The 9,923-nt window shown below is 34.6% G+C and overlaps 1 pseudogene across 1 annotated transcript; it reads left to right on the forward strand.

Moving 5' to 3' along the window:
* Nucleotides 1-4,702: 4,702 nt before the first annotated feature.
* On the forward strand, nucleotides 4,703-9,650 carry LOC308494274 (small ribosomal subunit protein uS5-like; annotated as a pseudogene). Its single transcript has 2 exons — nucleotides 4,703-4,780; nucleotides 9,123-9,650. The product of its transcript is annotated as a small ribosomal subunit protein uS5-like (transcript).
* Nucleotides 9,651-9,923: the final 273 nt, after the last annotated feature.

Here is a 9,923-nt window from a genome sequence, read left to right on the forward strand (position 1 = left end):
TTTTTTAATGGGATTTTTTCATGGGATTTGTATGACACCACTTATCATGTCTCCTTCACCTATGTATTATAAATCAATATTTAAGATAAAGACAAAATTAAACTTTCATCTAAAACTAGGTACAAAGTACTCATCAAAACAACCAAAATTTATTTCAAGTAAAGATATTTTAAAAGTTTAATTATAAAAAATAAAACCAGTTAGATATTGCACCATGAAAAATTTAGTCCTGGGTTTGAAAGGAATGGGGAAATAATAATCAGTAACATAAAAAAGAACCTGATTTTTCACTAGTTTCCTAAAATATATTGACAACAAAATGTTTGTGTCAATGTAATTAATAGTATTAATAACAATATTATTAATGATAGTATTAATAATATTAATTAAGTTAATTTGTTAAAAATGTAACAATTTTAACATAAATTAATAGTTGTATGATCTTTATGTATGTTTGTTTTAAAATAAAGTGATTTTTTTTATATTATAAAAATAATACATGTAGCGAAGAAAATTTTCAGAGTACAAAAAGAGAAAAAACATAATTCATAGTCCTAACCATCAAGGAATAATTGCTTTTAATATCAAGGCAAAAAATATTTAAAATATTATATATACATATATAATTATTTCATATAAAATTAGCTGAATTATATATACCGGGGGTGCCTAAAAATGTATACAAGTGGACGCTTTAGTCAATATTGCTCAAGTAGTAGTTTGCCGTAATCAGAAGTGTCTGGATGCTGATGGCAACCACTTTGAGCCCCTCTTGTAATTGCAGATGTCAAATGTTACTTGTATTCATCTTTTGTTACTGGTATATATTGAGAATTACAATTTTAATGGTTTATCTCTTTCTTAAAATGTGTATACATTTTTTGGCACCCTCTCTATGTGTGTATTATATATATATACATTATATGCTATTATACGCTATTATATGATATGTATATATTATATTACATATTATGTACGTATTATATATATTATATGCTATTATATGCTATTATAGCTATTATATGCTATTTTATATCTTAATTTTTTCCCAATTATAAATAGTGAGTATTTGTCCACACCTTGTATTCTTTTGAAAACATATTTTTTAAGTTGCATATCATAGGGATTTGTCAGTACTTAAACTCCTCCTTTATTTCTATGAATTCCTTTTGAATTAGAATTTTCTGTCATTCATTAAACTAAAAACTCCTTGAAGCCACAGCTCTTGTCCAACCCTCTTTTGATTTTACTGCCAGGACAGTGTGGATATTCAATAAAAACTACTCTAAGAAATATGTCCCTATAGACTAGTATTCAACAAAAATACTTCCCCTCACAAACACTGTGAAACCAATTCATAATGTGGAATTCAAACTACTCAGATTTCTTTATATTACGATAATACATTTTGCAGGGAAAATTTAATAATTACACTAATTATGCCCCCCTCTAGAAATTTCCTCTATAAACTATAGACCTTCATAAATATCAACAATCAAAGTAAATTCATAAATTAAAGTGTTTTGTTAGTCACTGTAGTGCCTGGATGACTAACAAGAAGAGATAAGTAGGGTAGGTTGGAACTGGAAAACTGTCCTGTTTCACAAACATTGCAAAATTGCTCACATCTTTTAGATATCATCTCTTAAAACACCGAAACACTAACATTCATTCATATTTCTGACAGGTGTTTCATATTTTAAAAAACATTTATCTTGTACATGTATGTGATTTGGAGATTTAAATTTGTAATGGTAAATGAAGAAATCCAACATTTAAAATAATTTTAGATTTCATGCATGCCACCTGCACTGGTTTTGGAAACTTCCAAGTTAATTGGAGGGTAATTTTGAAGTCAGGTCATTTGAATAACAAAGAAGAAAACACCAAATTACATCACACTGAAAGAGAAAAAGAACAACCAGAAAGTTGACCATTTTAAGAACAATTATAATTTTCCTTGGGGCAGGGCCAGGGAGTAGAATGGTCAAAATATATACTCACTTTGAGGAAAAAAATGATATATAAGCCTTTTCTTTTAAAAAATGATTTTAAGTATGTGCTTACACATGTTAAACTAATGCCTTAAGATATTTCCTCTATTCATTGCCTTCAAATTCTTTCTAGCCTGACTATTCCAAAGTAAAAAGGCATTCTATTAGCAACAAAAGAGTTTTATTTTTAATACTGTTGTATTTATATTCAAAGCAGAGTATTTATAAGGCATGAGGTACCGATTATAATGAAAGATGTTAGTGCATTCTGGAAACTGAGTCTTTTGATCCACTCTTTTAAGATGCGTAAGATGTATTCACTAAATACAGAAGCTTCTCACTAAAAGAGAAGATTAAGACTGATTTAAGTATAGTGATATAAAGATGATTTAGACATTTGTAAAATAAGTTTATTTTCACACTTCTAAATAGAATCAGTTACCAGGGTCAGCAGTACAATTAAACAGTCAGGTCAGCAGCTGCCATTTTACGCCTTGCGCAAGATTCCACGTGCTACCACACAGCGCCACCTGGCAGCCGGATCAAGAACTGTGTCACTGTGGCCGCCTGAGAATTGTCACAAATTTGTCCAGTACACTTCGTTCTTCTGAAAGTCCCCAACTGAAGTTGACCTCATTTTCCTCATTAAAAATGTACACATTCACATACCAAGTTTGAAAATCTGGGGGTTTTGCTCAGTTAGTTTCTGTTACTTGTACTTTTTAAGCATTTTAATTTAGAACACTTCATTTTCAAAGGACATCTTCACTGCAGCTGATCACAGCTGATGATGATGAATGTATCTACATTTTCAAAAATAATTTGTCATCAGTTTTCATGGAGATTATCACAATAAGTTAATTTACAACAGTGACACAAAGAAAAATCCAGTGTTCAGCTGAGTGTAGCTGTATGCCTCTTTGGAGAAGGAACAATAAAAAAAAAAAAAAAGAAGAAAGAAAAATAATAACCTCTCATATCTATATGCTTGAATCATTCTGATTTGTATTTATATGTGTATACACACAGAAACATTTATGTGTGTGTCCTGGGTATGTATCTAAACAAATGGTTTGTACATATTAACATGAACAAAATCTTATTAAATCCTTTGATCCCTCTCTTCTCAATGATTTACCTGTAACCTGAATACATGTAAACAACTAGAGACATTCACAAAACAAACACTTATTTAAGTTGCTAGTTAGCAACTATGCCCATAATCTGACCAAAACTAGTTGCATTCTTTTAACCAAAAAAAACATTTTGCCATCCTTTATTCTTCAGGATAGAACAATTATTCTTTCTCATTCCCATTTTTTCATAGCCACACAGTCAAGGAAAAAGTACGGAGCGAGGTAAGGAATGGATGGTGATTGTGGATTTCCAGCACAACTGAAATTCCCCAAATAATTCTGCCACATCAATGAGCACAACACCAAGCTGGGCTCATATTCCCATTTAGCTTGTTGGTTCTGATCAAACAAGCTAGCATCCTTCTCTGCGTCACATTACAGTTTTCCCAGCCATAAAACAGAAATAATATCTGACATCTCCCTAACTTCTAAGGCAATTCTCACTTTAACAAAGAAAATATATTCTTTTAGCTTTTGCATTCTAGTCTTTTAGCCTATAAATTCTCACAACCAAAACTTTACCTTAGAACCAATTAAAAACTTCCCACCTCCTGCATATGTAAAAACCGATAAAAGTGTTGGTCCTGTAAAAATATGACAGGGTAGAAGGTACAGCACTTCAGATTATACATCCACAGAGAGACTTCTCTTCACCTCTTTCTTTAAATCCCTTAGAATGGTGCATGAGGTAGGAGGAAGATGTTATAGGAAAGACATACGTATCGGGAAATAGCCTAAATCGTTTCTTGTAGATGTACTTCCCTTCTTCCTTCAAAGTACAAGTTTGGAGCAGCAGGGTCACTACAATGAAGAAGAAAAATAGGCAGAACATCACTCTTGATGTTCTTCCCAGCCTACCAGTCTGAACACGCTTCCCGTTGGTAGACTCCCCAGATGACAGTGAGAATGAGCCCTTCCAGTCACAAGTGGGATGTGCAGGGAAAAGACGACTTATTCAAAAATGTCTGTGACCTCTTTCTCACATTTAATCTGACTGAGCAGCACTGTGGTCACCAGACCTGAATCACAGCATTCCAGGCTGCCCTCTCTAAGCAGAGAGGACCCAGGCTTACGTGCCCTGGATACCTTCGGAAGAACATGCTTTGTGCATTTCTCTGCAGGATGTCTGTTGGTTTTTGCAGGGTATTCACTGCTTAACATATTCGTGAGTAGAAACATACACTCACAGTTACATGGAATGAGTGTTGGATACCTCTTAGGCCTCACTTCACTTCCTTTTAGCTAACCTTTTTACTCCAACTTTTGCTTTGGCTTCCTTCCATCTGCCCTTTGATGTGACCTGCCTGAGTCCCTCAGCTCAGGGCCACTGTGTGTCTCTAACAGGACTGGCTAGATAATTTGTGAGGCCCAGTAGAAAATGAAGATATGAGGTCTCCAGTTTATGAATAATTATGACTTTCAAAACTGTGAGAGCGTAGCATAAAACAAAACATTAGGAGCTTCAAAGTGTGGACCCCTGTGACTGCAAAGATCACTAACAGATCACACACCCATGAAGCCTGCTCTGTTATCTTGTTTTATGCAATTAAACTTCTCTGCTGTGACCCCCATATGGGCATCTGTTCAACTAAACCTGGAAATGCACAAGTTAACACCTACAGAGCAACTCCTGACCAGTGGGGGATGGAAGTTAGTAGATGAATGCTCCCCTTTTTCATTTTTTCGATGTATAATTCTGAGGTTTGTTCTACAGGACTCCTCAGGATTCTCTAGCAGGATAGAGCCCTAGATATCCACAGTGAAACTCAGCTTCATAACACAATGCTAGATCACCATTCCATTTTTGCTTGTTCCTTCTTCTCAGCTGCTAACTCCTGTTCCTTAGGATTACTTCCGAAAATAAACTACCTGAACAAGAGCCCTGGTCTCAGGATCTGCTTTAGGGGAAAACCTTGACTCAAATGAAACAGAATACAGATGAAACAGGTGAGGGTTCAGATGAGAATATAGGGTAGGAGGCTAGTTTAAAAGCTATAGCAATAAGAACAGAGGAGGTGAAGAAAAGATGACTTCAGAAATTAGAAGAAGGATCAAAGAGACCTGGCATATGCTTGGATATAGGTGGTGAGAAAGAATCCAAATATAACTAAAATATAATATGTGATATAATGTAATGTAATATAATCGATATAATATAATACATATAATATAATATAAATATAATGGGTCGTGACACTATTGACCAAAATAGGGAATTCAGAAGAAGAAAAATTAGAGTATGTAAATAACAAATTTGTGATCTCTAAGTGAAAATGTATCAGCATCCAATTAAACTTGAGTCTAAAGTGAGTAAACAAATCTAGGTAAAAGGCATAATGATGAATATAACTATAAATGCACAAATAAACGCTGATTGAATACAAGAATAAAGTTGGAGGAAATTCCCCCCCAAAAAAAATATTATAATGACATGAATTCTTTATTTTTACTACGTAAACTCCTTCTTGCAATCTATTATGCTTTAAAATACTTCCATAAGAAATATAAATAAATTGAGAAGAAAAACTGGATCAGTTAGTTACTATATTGAATAATTTTAATATGAAATGTTTCCAAAATCAATATTTAAAAATATCCAGGTTATTATATTCCTTTTGCCATTATGCTATTTCTTCAAATGACATAAACTATTTGAGAATTTAAATAAATTTAAACTTTTATTAAGAAATTAAAACATTACCTACTACAAATTCTGGGCATCTGCCAAAGTTGTGAGCTTCCAAAAGTTTTCCAACTGACCCTAGATATTTGGCCAAGAATTATAGGGCATATTTTTCTTTAAGTAACATTTACCGTAAAAGTCATACAATCTTTCATTTCTATAAAAAATAGACAGCAAGTTGTTTTTAATGGGATAGCTCAAAATCAGCTATATGTAGAATCATTAAATTTGGCTTCATTGATGTGTGTTGAGAGAAATTAAAATGCGTCTGGATATTTAGGAGTTAACCTTCCTCTGGAATTTATTATTCACGTATCCAATATCTTTAAAACTCTGTTTTTGGAATTGTATATACTTTCAGTGTTACCAGGTTTTTCTGAAGGTAGAGCTGTCCCCATGAATCATAGAAATGTGACTGGCATAGAATATAAGGGAAGTTGCTCTTCTTGACAACCAATATTTGCAGCCTTTTAGAGGTGGTCAAAACCACAAGACACTTAAGCTGAAAAGATGAAAAAAAGATACCCTAGCCAAGACAGGAACCAGAGTAGGCCTGAAGCAAAACACGTACATGGGAAAGCCTGCCCCAAAGCCTGTGAAACATAAAATACTTGGAACTCTGAGAAAACCAAAGGTTTAAAAATGAGAGGTAGGAAAACCTCTCTAAAAAGACACAAAAAGAGATGGCGTGATAAACTGAACATCAAATTTACGATGTCAAAATGGCAAAAGTTAACTAAGTAACTAAGCAGTGCTAAGAGATTAGCTGTAGAAGGCAACTGTTTTTGTGTGCATACACTCATGTATAACAAATAATTAATATCTAGAATAAATTGTTTTTAAAACTCTTCTAAATCATGAAAAAAAATCAAGACAACTATCCCAATACAAAAATGGAAGAAGAACATGAAGACACCACCACAAGAATTATTAATAGGGCAAATAATTGTAATAAATATTTTTTTTAAGATACCCTCATTAGTAACCAGAGAAATATAAATTAAAACAACAGAGAGATAGAATTCTTCACTTATAAGGTTGGCAGGAAAAAAATTATGTTCTAAATCAATTAAACATTGGGCAATCTAAAAAAATGGTCATTTGGGGGTACTACTCATAGGCAAATGAATGGGTACAGCCAATTTGAAGGAAAATTTGGCAATCTCTATTCAAACTTAAACTGTACATTTCCTATTTCCCCCAAAATCCCACTCTTAGGTGTCAATCATAGAGAAAAATCAACATGCAAACAAGAAGGCATATATAAGGATGTTCACTGAAGCTTCTTTATAATAGCAAAATTTTGATATGTATAATATATAAATCCATTTCCATATAACATAGAGCCCATATACATATATATATATATATATATATATATATATATATATGTATATATATATATATAATGGATTTCAATAAGGAATGACTAACTAAATGTATAATTATTTCAAGGGCGGAGGCTAGTATTGGGAGTGTTTTTAGATAAAGCATCTTTAACCTTATTTTTACTATTTTAGTGTTTCACAAGGAGAATTTATTCATGTATTACATGACTAATTAAAATGATTTTAAAAGCAAACAAGGAATCTCCAGAGGATTAAGCTGAATGAGAAAAGCCAATCCCAAAGGTCACATACTGTATAATTCCATTTATATTATATAACATTTCTGAAATGACAACATTTTACAAATGGAGAACCGACTAATGGCTGCAAGAAGTTAGAGATGGAAGAGAGGTTGGTGTCATTATAAAAGGGCAACACAAGATCCTTGTGGAGATGGAACTGTCCTGTTTGGCATCTTTTCTATGGTGGTAGATGCAAACCCTACCCATATGATAAAATTGTATAGAACTAAATACACACATGTGCATATACACACCTACAACTAAAACTGGAGAAATAAGATCAGTAGACTGTAGCAAAGTCAATATCCTGGTTGTGATATTATACTATAGTGTGGCAAAATGCTAACATTGGGGTAAACTGGGTAAAGTGTTGAGGGACTGCATGTACAAGTGGATAATGGCAAGACCATCTAAGACAATAGAACTCTGACCCATAAACTCTGGACCTGTCATCACAGGAAGCCAAATCTCTGCAGCAATTAGCCCAGATTCTGCCAGTAACGTCCAGTTTTCCTGTTTTTTGCTACTTCCAACTCAGGATCAACTAGATAAAGTCAAATATGTCCTCAAACCAATTACTGAAAATGCCCCACTTCTATTGTTAGCCCACCTCTAGTTTCCTTATGCCAACAACCTCCAATCAGAGCACACCTGAGGTCTCCCCTTTTATCCTACTGTAAAGCTGCCCTATTTGCCTGCCTGCCTTTGACTCTGCTGAATGTAAATGATGGTGGCTGACTCTCTTGCATAGCAAGGTTGGAATAAATAGCCTCTGTTTTTTCTCATTTGAGTGGTCTTCATTTATTTCCACAGTGCAGATGGATCTCTACATATTATTTCTTTCTGCTGCATGTGATTCTACAATTACAACAATAAAATTTTCAATTAAAAGTATGCCCAATTTTTAAAAAAGTGTTCTTCTAAAAACTAATCGCTTATCTCCTTCCTTTCCCCATAGTTTGTTTCCCTTCCCTCTACTGCAGAAGATCACCACAAAGGTGTAGCTTAGAAGAGAGGAAAGAAAAAAAGAATGACAGAAAAAAAAAGGAAATAAACATAAAGAATAGGCATTTTAAAATATCTTTGAAATTGCCAAAGCACTATACTATCTTCAATTGCATGTAAATATACCACTGTATCCTAATTGTCCTATCTACTTGATTGGGTTCAGGGGAGGAAAGTCCTAAAGCCCAAGATCAAAGACAATTTTTTCCAAATATTTAATTTACCATTTAGAACGTTGAAACTTGTGCTCACTAGTCAAAAGGAAGATTTCACAACAGCCCCTGAAAATGGATTCCTTGAGACACCAAAGAAGAAGCTTTCTAAAGAACATACACTAGTGTACACAGGTTCAAATCTAGCTACTATTAGCATAGCCGCAAATCTCCAAGACAATAACAACAATCAGTCCATTGTTAATTATACTCAGTACACAAAGTTAAACGCAGAAGCCAACAAATAATCAGTACAGATTCCAAGCAGTGGCCACAATATGCATATTACCAAATATTGCATGGATGTTTCTTTATGAAATAAGAGTATAGTCTGAAATAAGCAGTAGTGGCAAAACCCGGGAGCTTATTAGAAATGCAGAACCTCAGGCCCACCACAAACCTACTGATCCAGAATCCTTATCTGAATAAAACTCCTAGGTGACTCATCCATACATTCCGCAGACATGCGCTGATCAGAGGACCCGGTTAAAGGCATTTGTCACCCATTGGACTACAATGGACACGTGGGTTTGGGTGTTAAGTGCTCCACGGAGGTAGCCACTGCCATCCGTGGGCCGTCATCCTGGCCAAGCTTTCCATCATCCCTGTGAGAAGGCGAGGCAACTGGGGGAACAAGATCGGAAAGCCCCATATCATCCCCTGCAAGGTGACCGGCTTCTGTGGCTGTGCGCCTCATTCCTCCCCCAGAGGTAATGGCATTGTCCCCGCCCCTGTGCCCAAGAAGCTGCTGCTGATGACTGATATAGATGACTGCTATACCTCAGCCAAGGGGTGCACTGCCACCCTGGGCAATTCGCCAAGGTCACCTTTGATGCCATCTCGAAGACCTACAGCTCTCTCACCCCTGACCTCTGGAAAGAGACTGTGTTCATCAAGTCTCCCTATCAGGAATTCACTGGCCATCTTGTAAAGACACACACCAGAGTTTCTGTGCAGAGGACCCAGGCTCCTTCTGTGCCCACCACATAATTTTATACAAGAAAAATAAAACCTTTAAAAAAAAAAAAGGAAGAAAGGGAGGGAGGAAGGAAGTTGGGGCAAGCACCTAAGAATTATTGTGCATATTCCAAAACCGATATATATGGACCATTAGACAAGTTGCTTAGATAGTGCAAGAAAACAATTGAAGGTTTAATTTCACATCATTTTCCTTGAAAATCTAAAATCCTAAAACAATAAAATAAAATAAAAAATTATTCTTTAAAATACATAAAAATTATTTTAGGAAGTTTCAATTTCAAA

Source organism: Rhinolophus hipposideros (assembly GCF_964194185.1).
Source record: "Rhinolophus hipposideros genome assembly, chromosome: 3".
Taxonomy (NCBI): domain Eukaryota; kingdom Metazoa; phylum Chordata; class Mammalia; order Chiroptera; family Rhinolophidae; genus Rhinolophus; species Rhinolophus hipposideros.